Raw genomic sequence first — 13,141 nt, forward strand, 5'->3', positions numbered from 1 at the left:
TGTTGAGCAATCATGGGATGGATGGATGGATACTGTGTCCAGAACCCAAATCGGGACGGTGGTCATATGTCCTGGCAGCCTGCTGCCTTATTTAGAAGGAAGGTGTAAAAACAGTCACAGCCAGTCACAGGAGAGCAAATGGCAATCCAGTCTGACACTTCCTTAGCTGTTTGTTCAGGAAGTTTACACAACGAGATATTTTGCCTGGTCAGATTGCGCGTTATTATTGTAAGTAACACACCCAGCGACTAACAGAATAATATGTCCTGCGTGAATCAAATGCATGGCATTGTTTTGAGTTCAGGTCCAGAAATAAAGCTGTTAAGGGAGTGTTGAAGAAGACCTGCAGTAGCCGTTTAAAAATGGCAGGAAGCTCCATTTTATTTTAAAAAAAATACCAAATTTTGTCAGTTTTAAATGTGGAAAAAATGTGGAGCAAATAAAAGTAAGCTGAGTGCACAGGTTCACCCTCCTTTACATCCCTGTTTGCATCCCATCCTGCAGGGTGCTGGTAGGAGATGAGGACTCAGGGGAATTCCCAACGCGTCATAGAGCACCAGGCTCTGGGGCCCAGAGGTGCTGTCGGCTGCCAGGGAGCCTCAAGCCCACCTTAGCAACCAGAGAGGCCTTGTTACTGATAAACAGCAGTGGCAACCCATAAGGGAAAAACAACAAACAAACAAAACATCTCATTTATCCAACAAAGTGGACATACGTAAAGCGCAACAGAAATGTAATTATACATGTTGACAGTCAATAAAAATACATACATTGCAAGTATCTGTTATATATTTAAAGATACAGTGTATGTAGTCAATGCGTATGTATAAAGTAAAAGAGAAATCAAGGACCTTTCAGTACGACTGGAGCAGACAGACTGGACCACACCGGACCATCAAATTAATGATTTGCTGTGTAAGCACATGACGATGCAGTCCAAGGCAACCAACAGCCTGAATAGACAAAACTACTTGGTTATTGACAGAGTGTAACTTCAATCAATGGAGAGTGGGCACCGTTAATGAGACGCTGCTGAGCTCTGGAGATTAATTCAGCTAATACCGTTATACTGGCTGAGGCTGCTTTTTACGGAAACCTAATGCATTCACTTGAGAAATGAAAAAATCTGCTCTTTTTCTGAATTAATGAGATTATTATTACAGAAATCTGGGAAAAAGGTTTCCTGAAAAAGAAAAAAAAATGCTCTTGTATTTCTAATTGATGAGATAATCGTGTTAATTCAGAAAAACAAATTTTTTTCTAATGAAAACTTTTCTCATAATTCTGAGATCATCTCGTTAATTCAGAGAAAAACTAGCCTTTTTTCCCCCAGTGAATGCATTATGGTTCCATAGATTTTTAAAAATCTGAAGCGAATGCACGAGATTTCACTTATTCGTGAATATTATTTTACACATTCCACACATTTCAAGCATGTCAATATGATATGTCGCTTGTGATATGGTGACATAAGAAATAATCAACCACTGTCCACTTTAAATTGGACAGAGCCCTTGCTTTTCCACAATCACTAGTGTATGACTGCAACTGTTATTTTTAATGTTGATTCATTTGCAGATTTTATTCATGATTGATTGATTTTTGGGCTTGAAGAATGTCAGAAAATAATGAAAACTGTCCAAGGTCCAAATTCTAATCAGTTCATTCTAAAGTCCTAGTGGAAGTTTTTGCCAAATTTGAGGAAAATTCCCTCAAGGCCTTCTTAAGATATTGCATTCACGAGAATGAGACAGATTCAAGGTCACAGCGACCTTTGACTTACGACCATTAAATTCTAATCAGTTCATTCTTGAGTCCAAGTGGAACTTTGTGCCAAATTTGAGAAAATTCCCTTTAGGGCATCTTAAGATATCACTTTCACAAAAGTGAGATGGATACAAGGTCACAGTGACCTGTGACCTATGGCCAACAAATTCTAATCAGTTGAGTACAAGTGGAAGTGTGTGCCAAGTTTGAGAAAATCCCTTAAAGGCATTCTTAAGATATTGCATTCACAAGAATGAGATGGTTTCAAGGTCACAGTGACCTTTGACTAACGACCACCAAAATCTAATCAGTTCATCATTGACTTGAATCGCATTTCCTCAATATGTTCTTGAGATGCCGCATTCACAAGAATGAGACAGATGCAAGGTCACAGTGACCTGTGATCTTTGACCGCCAAAATCTAATCAGTTTGTGCCAAAATTGAGGAAACTCCCTCGAGACATTCTTGAGGTATTGCATTCACGAGAATGAGACAAATGCATATGACCACCAAAATACGAATGAGTTCACTGTTAAGTCAAAGTGGACGTTTGTGCCAAATTTGAAGAAATTCTCTTCAGGCATTCTTGAGATATTTCATTCACAAAAATGGGACAAACTGACAACCCAGAAACATACTCCCTCGACAAATTATTTTACTTCTAGAACTGGACTGAGACGAAGTGCTGTGAGGAATACTAAACAATCCAAACATCTGAGTCACAGTGGGGCAACAAGAGGACGGAGGGAGGTAAATGGAAACTTAACACATAACACAGCAAATTGATTTTGCCTATAGACTCGCCTCGACTGAATATATTAGAGCTAAATTAGAACGCCAGAAACTAGAGACTCGAGCAAGAGAAATGTGTCTGCAGTTTACTATTGTCAGGTCAGCTGTCTTTGTTGCAATTATAGGATCTATTTAGTGCACACACACACACACATCAATCAGAAAACGGACCGGGGGAATAGCCATACAAACACCTTTTGTGCATATTACCAAAGTGTAAGTAACTGGATACAGGAGGACGCAAAGCTCTTTCAATTACGGTTTTATTAACGTGGGGTTTAAAAGATGAGATTGAAACAACAGCTGGGGAGACCCAGAGATGGAGGGGGGACTTCCCTGGAATGACATCAGAATCGCTGGCATAGACGGGCAGTAATACTCAAAATGTACAGACGACACAACTGAGGCTGCACAAGCCTTCATAAACAATGAATGCCTGTACAAATGCTTTTATATGATAAAATAAGACTAATACGTACAAAAGCTGGGACAAAACTTTACATTATCGAGCAGCAGGCAGTGATCTTGGGATCGATCATAAATGATTGGATTTCATTGGATCCAGGGGAGCAGGGGCTTGTAAAATAGTAGGGAGTACCACCCTGAAAGGAGCTCAGGGGTTCACATTTTTGCTGAACCAGCTTATGTATAATTCAACACCCGAAAACTGCACTGCTCTTTTCCTACACTGCTTTGTAAATTCGTGATACAGTGGAGAAGCAGCAAACCCACTGGGACTTTGATACTAGCAGACATGCCTTGTTAGTAGAACACACGCAGAAATATATGAGGAGATCTGCTTCTTTCGTTATTATTGTGTCAAGCTTTGAACTGCACAGAGGAGACAAAGAGCAGCCTGTCAGAAGGGAGTGTTCCCAGTAAAAATATCTTTTCAAGGGTACAGCTTGTGCACCTTGCAGAGAAAGATGTGTCTGCTGCTAAATTAGGCGTAGAGTGACTAAGGGGAAAAGAAGCAAGGCTGAGGTGACTTTTACGACAGTTACAAATCCCAACCAATGACACAGCAATTTTTATGTTCCTGTCAGTAAGACATACTGTATATTCTAAAACAAAACAACATCCATCTGTCATCATATTGTTTGGAGGACTATCAACAACGAATTCTGCACAAAATCCAATGTAATTTGAGTCCAGAAATGCAGTACCATGCCATCTCTGAATGTGTACAGCAGCAGCAACCAGAGAAACAAAACAGTTACTGAACTGTTTTAAACTCACAAGCACATGCAAAGACCCCACCAACACATTCTCACTCCGACCTCATCACATATTGACATTTGGTCATGGACTTTCCATGTCTAGATGCGAAGTGCAAGGTACCCTGGGTGCGTTGGTTGTTGATGTTCTGTGACACCGTGTCAAGTTCTGCCTGTTACATGCATTGTCTTCTTTCAAAATACACTTCCGTTTTCATAGGACATTTAACGTTTACATACAGTCTCGGGCAAAATAAAAGCACTACGTCGGTACAACACCGCAAATTGACGTTTTTTTCCTTCATCATCAAACACACATGATTGGGTTTAGGAAAAAAGAACAGGCCTTAGAATCTTATGGGACGTGAACACTGCTCTCTCAGGTGAAAGTCGGTGTTTGTTGGCTTGTCTGGCTTTGAAGACAGTATAGATAGGTTTCTTCTTTAGTTCAGTTTTACATCAGAGAGGGCTGTCTGTTTGTGAAGTACTGAGCATACGACTGGGTCAGGGTCCAAAACTAACACTCGCCACTCGCTAATTACGGGTAGATTTTGTCTCTGGCTGGTAAATTTTTAAGACCACTCTGGCGAGTTATTTTTTATTTTTATTTTTTTAAGATTATTTTTTGGGCTTTTTTGCCTTTAATGAACAGGACAGAGTGAAATGGGGTGAGAGAGAGAGTAGGGGTTGACATGCAGCACCAAACCCGCAACCGCTGCAGCGAGGCATCACCTCTGTACATGGGGCGCCGGCACTATCCACTACACTACCGATGCCCCACGAGTTATTTTTTTTACCAGCGAAAAATGCATTTTTTGTTACTGGAGAATGATGCTGGTATCGGCTGGTTTCCTGGCAGAGTAACGTGTATTTCAGGCAGAGACGATCTTTGGTCACGTAAGTGCGTTAGTCATGACATCATCACAGCATGCCAAGGTGGATAGCTGTTGTTGTTAATGTACCTCCATGCTCTGAACCCCCGTAGAAGAAGAAGAAGTAAGAAGAAGTATCATGTGGCGATGCTGGCCAGGTATTGTGGAGCCTCCTGCAAAAAAACAAAAAACTAAAGCAAAAGAACCTGCTAAAGCTGAGATTTTACCGACCGACGACCAAGAGACGGAGGTTAATGTTGCTGCTGCTGCTCCCGCTCCCACCGCCACCACCCCCAGTCTCATCCACTGGCAGCATTAAGTGACTTGACTTTTTTTCCTTTAAATTATTATTATTTGGTTGGCTGGTAAAATATCTGCCTGGCTGGCAAAAAATTTAGTTTTGGACCCTGGACTGGGTAAATGAGACTTTAATTATACCTCACAAGTGACTAAAATAGTTTTGCTGTTGTTAAATGTGGTTGCCTATGACTTTGATTCATCAAGAATGTTCTCTGTTTTTGGATTCTTTGTTTGCCAAGGAGGCTTGAGAAAAAAATAAAGTTTTCTCCACAAATTCAATGTAACATAAAATGATTAACTGACAGATAAATGGTCATTTAGTGAAGTATACCTTCAACTGATTGTTAAAGATATACGGTGCTTTGCACTGTGGGCATTTTTTGGCATTTTCTAGATCAAAGTATTTGTCAATTAGTCAAGGAAATATGTTGAAAATTAATCCATTATGAAAACAGTCGTTAGTTGCAGCCCTAGTTGCCTGGAACAAAAACCTTCTTTCCTGCATCCCATTTTAGTGCCAAAGCCAAACATTATGAAGTACAGACCTTTTTGTTTCTTTTAAAAACATTTTTTTTGTCAACAAAAGATGGGCTGATGAAAATCTCTTTGGCGATCAAAAGAAAATATTGACAGTTATGTAAATAAAGTGTTTTTCTGTTTTTCTAAATTCGAAGACACCACGGTTATGGAAAAATGCTCCAACTCCCAGCTGAAAGAGTAAAAGCCATAGATCGCCTGAACTCTGAGGCATGGTAAATGCCTCCCATCATGGCCATTGATCTACATTTAAGCTCAGTGATCACGCTGCGTCCCACGAGAGCTGAAAGATGTGAAAACGTCTGTTTAACAAGCTGAGATCAAACAGTTTTCTGAGCTTTACATGGTGAGCTGGGTTACCCTGAAGTGTGCGAGCTCAGCAGAGTTGTCGATTCACGAAATCCTGAGTCCTAAAAACTGTTTTGCAAAGCAGATTTAAGGCCTGTTGCTTCAGGGTCCACAAAGACCCATTAGTGTTATAACACATGCCGACAAACCCATTATGTCAGATAAATTTCTGTGGACAAATACAGCAATAACCAATGGGATATTTATCAATGTATTAGACTTATAGCTTTAAGGGAACAGTCTTCCTGAAAGCAACGAAGTAATATTCTTAGATGTCTTCCATGCTGATGTCTTGTTTTTACTCTCTACTGTACCACATATGAGCTATGGGACTATTAAGGCTGAAGTTTGGTCAGAGCCACATCTTAGCCGTAACTAACTGCTCCTTCGAGGCAAACATTGGCAGCCCTCTTGAGACCACAAGGAAAGCTCTGTTTATGTGGCTGCCATGCTGAAAAGTCAGACAGTTTGGTTTATGGCAGTAGGAAGAGATAGAGATCAGAGGAGGTGTCAGCTGCTGAGTCGGCAGCCGATTCCCCCCTGGCTCCTCTTCCCTCTCCCAGGAACCCAACACCGAGCCAGGCCACCAGGACCGAGCAGGAGAATGCGAGGAATTCTCTCAACACATTTGCCTTGCTGCTTTGCACGTTCTCACCCCTATGGGATGTAAAGAGTGCCGCCGGCCCCAAGGATGTGACCACCTTGCCGTACAGTAAGGGTAGGCAAGAGGCAGCAATGAGCGGAGGATCAAGGCAATTTGGCTGATGGGTAGATGAGAGCGTCAGGAATGGCACGCTGCTGAGAGAGTGAGTCATCCTGGACAGAGCTGCTGTCATTCGGCCAGCACAACAAAGATCAGATCATTTATTTTTGTCACGGCCCCTGCTGGATGAAATCTAAACCCACAAGGAGTTGATCAAAGCTTCTGCCGGTCCCACAGAGCGACTAACACAAAATTATATTCAAGAATGATCCAGAAGAATCAGTGGCAAGTTTTGGTTTCCCAGGACAGCTTTCCTTTACATCACAAGATTATTTAAAGAAACACATGGATCATTATCAATCAATAAAATATCAGATATTAGTAGAACATTATCAATTTCCAGGAGCCAGAGAGCATGTCTTCAAACCAACAGTCCAAAATTTTTAGACTTTTTATAGTTGGTATGGTAATTATGAGAGGCTCGCTGGAAGATATGTATAGCCCAGTTATGGAATTGGTTACTTGATATGGACGAAAGTAGGTTGATGAGGCAAATATTTATCTGGGATAAACAAATCATTGGTTCTTAGCAGAGGTGTGGACTTGAGTCACATGACCTGGAGACAGACTCAGTCAAATTTGACTTAACAAAATCATAAAAGATTTGCTACTCAACTTGGACTTGAACACCAATGTCTCATGACTTCACTTGGACTAGAGCCTTTTGACTTAAAAATAGTTGATACCTTCCCCCAAGCCCAAAGATTTAAACGTATGTTATTTAAAAAGTGTGCCAGGAATCAATTCATTTCCCTTCTTTTTCCTGAATCAACTAACATTAATGCTAGCAAGTCAGCATTTAATTCCTCAGATAATCCGCTTTGTTTGAACCTATGGTAAAAGCTCTCTTTACTGGCTCAAAAGGCAAGTAAGCAGCGTCACCGGTCCAGTGTACGAGCTTAAACCTGGTGGATTTTATGCAAACCAGCGGAATGAGCATTTGTAATTATATCTGTCATTACACCACCTTCTGGCACATTAAAAAATAGCCTACATGAGCAACTTGTTCTGATGGCATCATAGCGCTAAATCCAACTCATATAGCATTAGTAAAAAGCAACGTGATTACCATAATAATATGTTTATAACTAATGGAGCCACTAGTGTCCAACTAGTTCAGTGTCAGCAACATGAAGGAGATCACATTTCAGGAGAGGTGGGAGAGGGGACAGCGACATGCTGTGTTTGCTTATAAGAAAGTTGATGTGTTTTTTGGGTGACAAAAGGAGATAGGACAGAGTTATCTAAATAAAACCAATACTACACCATAATGACAACATTTTGGATTTGAAGGTTATCCTAACAGTCCATGAGCGGCATTTTGAGTTGAACTTTCATCAGATGCCCGGTTTTTATCTAGTCCAGTTGTTCGCTTTGAAAGCGCTGAAATGAATAAGGAATGGCTGATTCATGAAACTGAAATTAGGAATTTCATTCAAAAACCTAAATACAGTGTCAGCTGGTTGGACCAGGAGATTCCCAGGGTGCTAAAAGCTTCTGGTACATGATCACACTAATAACCATCTAGGCTATTTGCTGTTGGCTATATTGTATGTCATTTTAAGTAAATATCACAATATAAAACATGCGTTTTCTGTTTTAATAAGTAACATAACAAGCGTAGGGAGACAGCAAGTAAGCTCACCCATCTTTTAAGTGGTTACATATCCAGTCTGATCTGCACACAGCTGATAGCTACATGGTTTGTTTACATGAGGTAACAGAAGTGCATATTTGATTAATTCAATGTGGACAACTCAGATCTTACGTGATGCAACGCTTTAGTCAGAGACTCGTTTGCTGTTGCAGTGTCATTGCGTTCCACTCAGGAGCAGCTGCTACGTCAAGTTGGACAACTGGTAAAATTCGGTATACCAATCTGGTCCAGGCTTAATATCAAACCTGTTAAAAAATTTGACATTCCTGACATCCCAACTCTACTTGACATTCCAACAAAATCAAACTTGTTTAATATTATCGCAAGTCTCTGGTCTTTGCTCATGCAAATACTGAAACAGGAAGCAGCAAACTGGGTAGACAATAAACATGGAGGAAACTCCACGAAGGCACAAGACTGTGAGCAAGTGTTGGTTCTCTTGTACTGTGGAAAAGGAGGAGAAACTGGTGGTGTTGTGGAGTGAACAAGAGTCTGTGTTTAATTCTGCATATATATGATCCACCAACCAGCACTTACTCCCACTGTCTCCTCCTATTAAAATAGCACAGCGAACCAACGGAGGCTGGAGGCGACAAAATCCAAAATAGTTTGTACACATAAACAGTTTTTGTTTGTGGATTATTTTGATGCTGAATTGACAGGAATGACATATGACACCTTTTATCTTGTGTTTCTAGAGTTATGTGTTTCCGCAGACACATAAAGAATTGTTAATGTCATGACATAGGGAGTTTGGTGTAATATTTTCCACAAGGACCAGGATGGAAAATAGTCTCAAAAGGAATCTAATTGTGGTTTTGTAATTAGTGACCCTGCAAGAACGCCAGTCTTTGCAAAATCTAGTGTGTGACTAAAACCTCACTTAAGATGTGAGAGGGCGTCAGATTTTTTAAAGTCTTTTCAAAGTCTTCTGGGTTATGGTAGGCATAAGATGAAAAACTGTATTTAATCAAAAATAATTTGAAACATTTGAATATAATACCCTATGCTTTGTATTTCTGATTATTTACACTTCTTCTGTGAATTTCTATATCCTCTAAGAGTAAATATTTTAATTTCTGAAGGGAATGTTAACCATAGGCTGAGTCCCATGATTAATAAATGGACTGTATATAAGAAAACATGTTGTCTGATGACACACAGGGTATTGGGGAAGGGTTGTGCAACATGTTTTACTTTGAATGAGAGTCAGAACTACAAAAAAAACTCCACAAAAATGCTCCTGCTGCACCTCAACCCTCTCACATGAGGACATCGCCCTCTGGTGTCACACAGATGTAAAGACATCCAGTGTCAGAGTGATGATAACGCACTGCATTGCAGCACTGGGACACTGGCATTTGGTTCAACTGGGATCAATGTCACTTTACTTTGAATAAAACTTGTGAGAAGTATATTTATCTGGAAGAAGACTTCCCAAAGCTTGACTCAATGAGCTGAGCTTCATCTAATGCATAATGTGCTGTCCTGAAGCTCAGCTAAACATGGTAAAGAAAACTGTGTCATCCCCTGCATTGCAGGTGGTGTATCTCAGTGGAATATTAAAATAAAATAACCACAGGGCTTCATTTGATTACTAATGGACCAGTGAGCCAGGGCTGTAGATTACGTGGTTCTTCATGTTTGCACTCCCTGACTCTTCTTGAGCTTACAGTAAAAACATGGGACTATTTTCACCATCTGACACAGATTATATGTTTACTGAGCAGCTAGACTCCTTTCGAGGAAACTGAAATCCCTGGAATTAGAACAGTAAGTGCACTGCTGCTGTCAAACGTATGTGGACACTTATTGGTCATCAAAGATGGCCGTGTGTTTAGTGCAGAGCACTTTGTGGGAAATGCCCAACAGAGAATCTGATACAGCCGATCTATCAACAAATGAGGCAGCAGTGCATCCCAGGCATGACGTGACATAAGTCACTGAGGTCTCATGTGCTTGCGTCCTTCTGCCTGTGACCTCACTGTTGAAAGGTCGTCCTAATGAGACTGCTCCCCATGTGTCCTTCAAGTGCCACGCTGGAGTGCAGGAAACAATGCTGCGTAACAGATGCTATTTTGAATGGTGTCACGGTGTAAAACTGGCAGCGTTGAATTATTGCCGGCCCTTTGATGCTGTTTATATCCCTGCCGTCTTGTCAACACGTGTAATCATACTGCAGATTCCTGATCTAGAGTCTGATATTGCCAAAAACGTAAGCAGCAACATCTTGTCATGATGATTCAGCACAGAGGAATCCATTAAAGACTTCTTTTTTTTTTATTTTACTTCACTTTGCTCTGCTCTTGTGCAGTAAATGTTTTGCTCAAGCCCAGCAGTTCCCAAACTGGGGTCAGGTCACCAACAGGGGTCCCAAGATAAATCTGAAGGGTCACGAGTCACAGCTTGTCGGACTCACAACAGCAGAACAGGAGTTATCGTCTTTTTTAGTCAATGCATTCTTCTTCATTGTTAAAACCTGGCACCTACTTTACCCACAATGCAACTCACCAGTTGACAGTTTGATCTGACATTCAGGTGTGTATAATAGTGACTAATGTAGCCTTGAGCAATTAGCCTGAGTCAGAGGACTACAGTCTGTAGCCCACTGCTTATCAAAGTGACATTACTTTAGGGGATTTATCAGATTTCATGCAGCTTCCTCTGGAGCCATAAATGGTTTCATACAACTTCTCTCACATATGCAGTCGCACTCCTCAAGACCTGTAAATAGACTTTGATGTGTAATATCAGTGGACTTCCCCCTTTAATCTCTTTCACTCTGCTAGGACAGAGGGAGGGGGGAGGGGGTTAAATAACTCTCCAAAGTCAGGCTATGTTTTGGCGAGAAAAAAAATTGGCACGGCCGTTTTTACAGGGTTCCTTGACCTCTTACCTCAAGATATCTGAATGGAAATGGATTCTATGGGTACCCATGAGTCTCCCCCATGAGTCACGTAACCCAGTCGAAAATAATATACATAAATGCTTGAGGATGCACTCATTACTAAAAGTGTATGTCAGAAAAAACTAAAGTAATGGTCAAAGTTGTTGCAGTGAAATTTAAGGTGTGCTGATTGATTAAAGTCGTCAATTGAGTAACATTACACGTTAACGTTCCACCTTAAAAGTCGCAGGCAGTTGGCAAAGTAAGTTATTTTTACTTGGACTCCAACATCCTTTCATTTTATTGTTACAGTTTACTAATAAAACTCTCCACAGTATGAACAGTGGTTACATGAGCCTCAAAACCAGCCACAACTCAGCCCTGAGCAGAGTGACCGTCCACTATTGACCAATCAATAGACTGCAGTGTTCACAGCGCCACCTTTTGATCTGTGTGCTAGGTACCCCAACAGAGGGGGGACCAAAAATGGGGACGGTTAGGAACAGTTCCATTGGTACCATCCACAACTTTTCACAGTGGAAACAGAAAAAATTTGCATTGAACTGAACTGTACCGCACCGCTCAGTGGAAACAGGGCTTTAGATACAACAGGGAAACTCCCAAGAAACCAAACAAAATGGACGCCTAACATCAGCCAAAAGCAATTGTTCAATGCAATTAAACTTACATTTAAATCAGGGGTGTCAAACATACGGCCCGGAGGTCAGAACTGGCCCGCCAAAGGGTCCAATCTGGCCCACTGTAAGTCCTCGCACACCTATAGTGATGCACTTGTGAAGGCTAAAAAGTGCTAAGTTTCAGGAGCAAGTGAAGCAGCTTTCTTCATGTAAGTATACAGTTCTTTTCTTTCACTTTAGTTGGGCGTGGTGATCTCAGGATTACTACAAAAAAGGAAACAATTTGGAGGTCTTTGGTATTTAGATTATATTATGCAATGGGTTTACTGCTCCAGCCCACCTGCGATCAAATACTGTACGTAGCCCGTGAACTAAAACGAGTTTGACACCTCTGATCGGAATGATATTTTATTGTCAATTCACAGTATCCTAATTCTCACATTACCAACTCTGCGTTCATGCAACCATTTTGATGACGTGAATGCTCGCCGGTCCTCAACACTGGAATCTTTCCCAACTCTACCATTCCTCCTGTATGACATGAACGCAGCGTACGGCCATAACTTGTGATGAGGGGTCACAAGTGCTTCATTTTTAGAGGTCACAAGCCAAATAGGTTGGGAACAACTGCTCTAGCATACTCTAAATACCTTTAAACGTGACAGACCAAAGCTCCCTAATGTGTGTTTCAGCAAAAATGATTGTGTTTGGGACGTATTAAGCATACAACTGGTTAAATGAGACTTGGATTATCCTGCATGAGCTGCATGAGAGTTTGTAAATGGATGTTTTTATATAGTTTTGCGGTGTTTAATACTGACCCGTTTACTTTAATACATGACGAGTGTTTGCCTTTTTTAGATTCTCTGTTCACTGCTCTTTGACAGGGTGTATTTGCATTATTATGCTATCATATTATCATTGTATAAGTGCTGTGAAATGGTCTTAAAATGGCAAAAATATTGTAATTATTTCTGGGACAATATATTGTCCACCGAAGCAGTTATCGTGACAGGCCTAATCCCGTGTCTTCCATGGAAGCACTTGTCAACCTAAGTTTGTGCAGTCACAAGCCCACGCTAAAATCTCTTTGTGATTGTTCCTCTCCGGTCGCTCATCTCCCTTGCAATTAGCTTTGTGGCTGCCGCGTGTGTACTCCCAAAAAAAAAAAAGAAAAAAAAAAAAACTTCATCGAAAGCACGCACTTAAGAAGACAAGGTCTTAAAAAACAAACTCCGGAAGCCACTGATTGACAGATGTGTCTGCCCACTCTGGTTCGCTGGCTGAAGCCGTGGCTGCGGTGGTTGTGCTGTGGTTGCCACTGGTCCATGCCTGAAGACATCTGATGCAAGGCCATTTCTA

This window comes from Epinephelus lanceolatus, chromosome 23, assembly GCF_041903045.1.
Source record: "Epinephelus lanceolatus isolate andai-2023 chromosome 23, ASM4190304v1, whole genome shotgun sequence".
In the NCBI taxonomy this organism is placed as follows: domain Eukaryota; kingdom Metazoa; phylum Chordata; class Actinopteri; order Perciformes; family Serranidae; genus Epinephelus; species Epinephelus lanceolatus.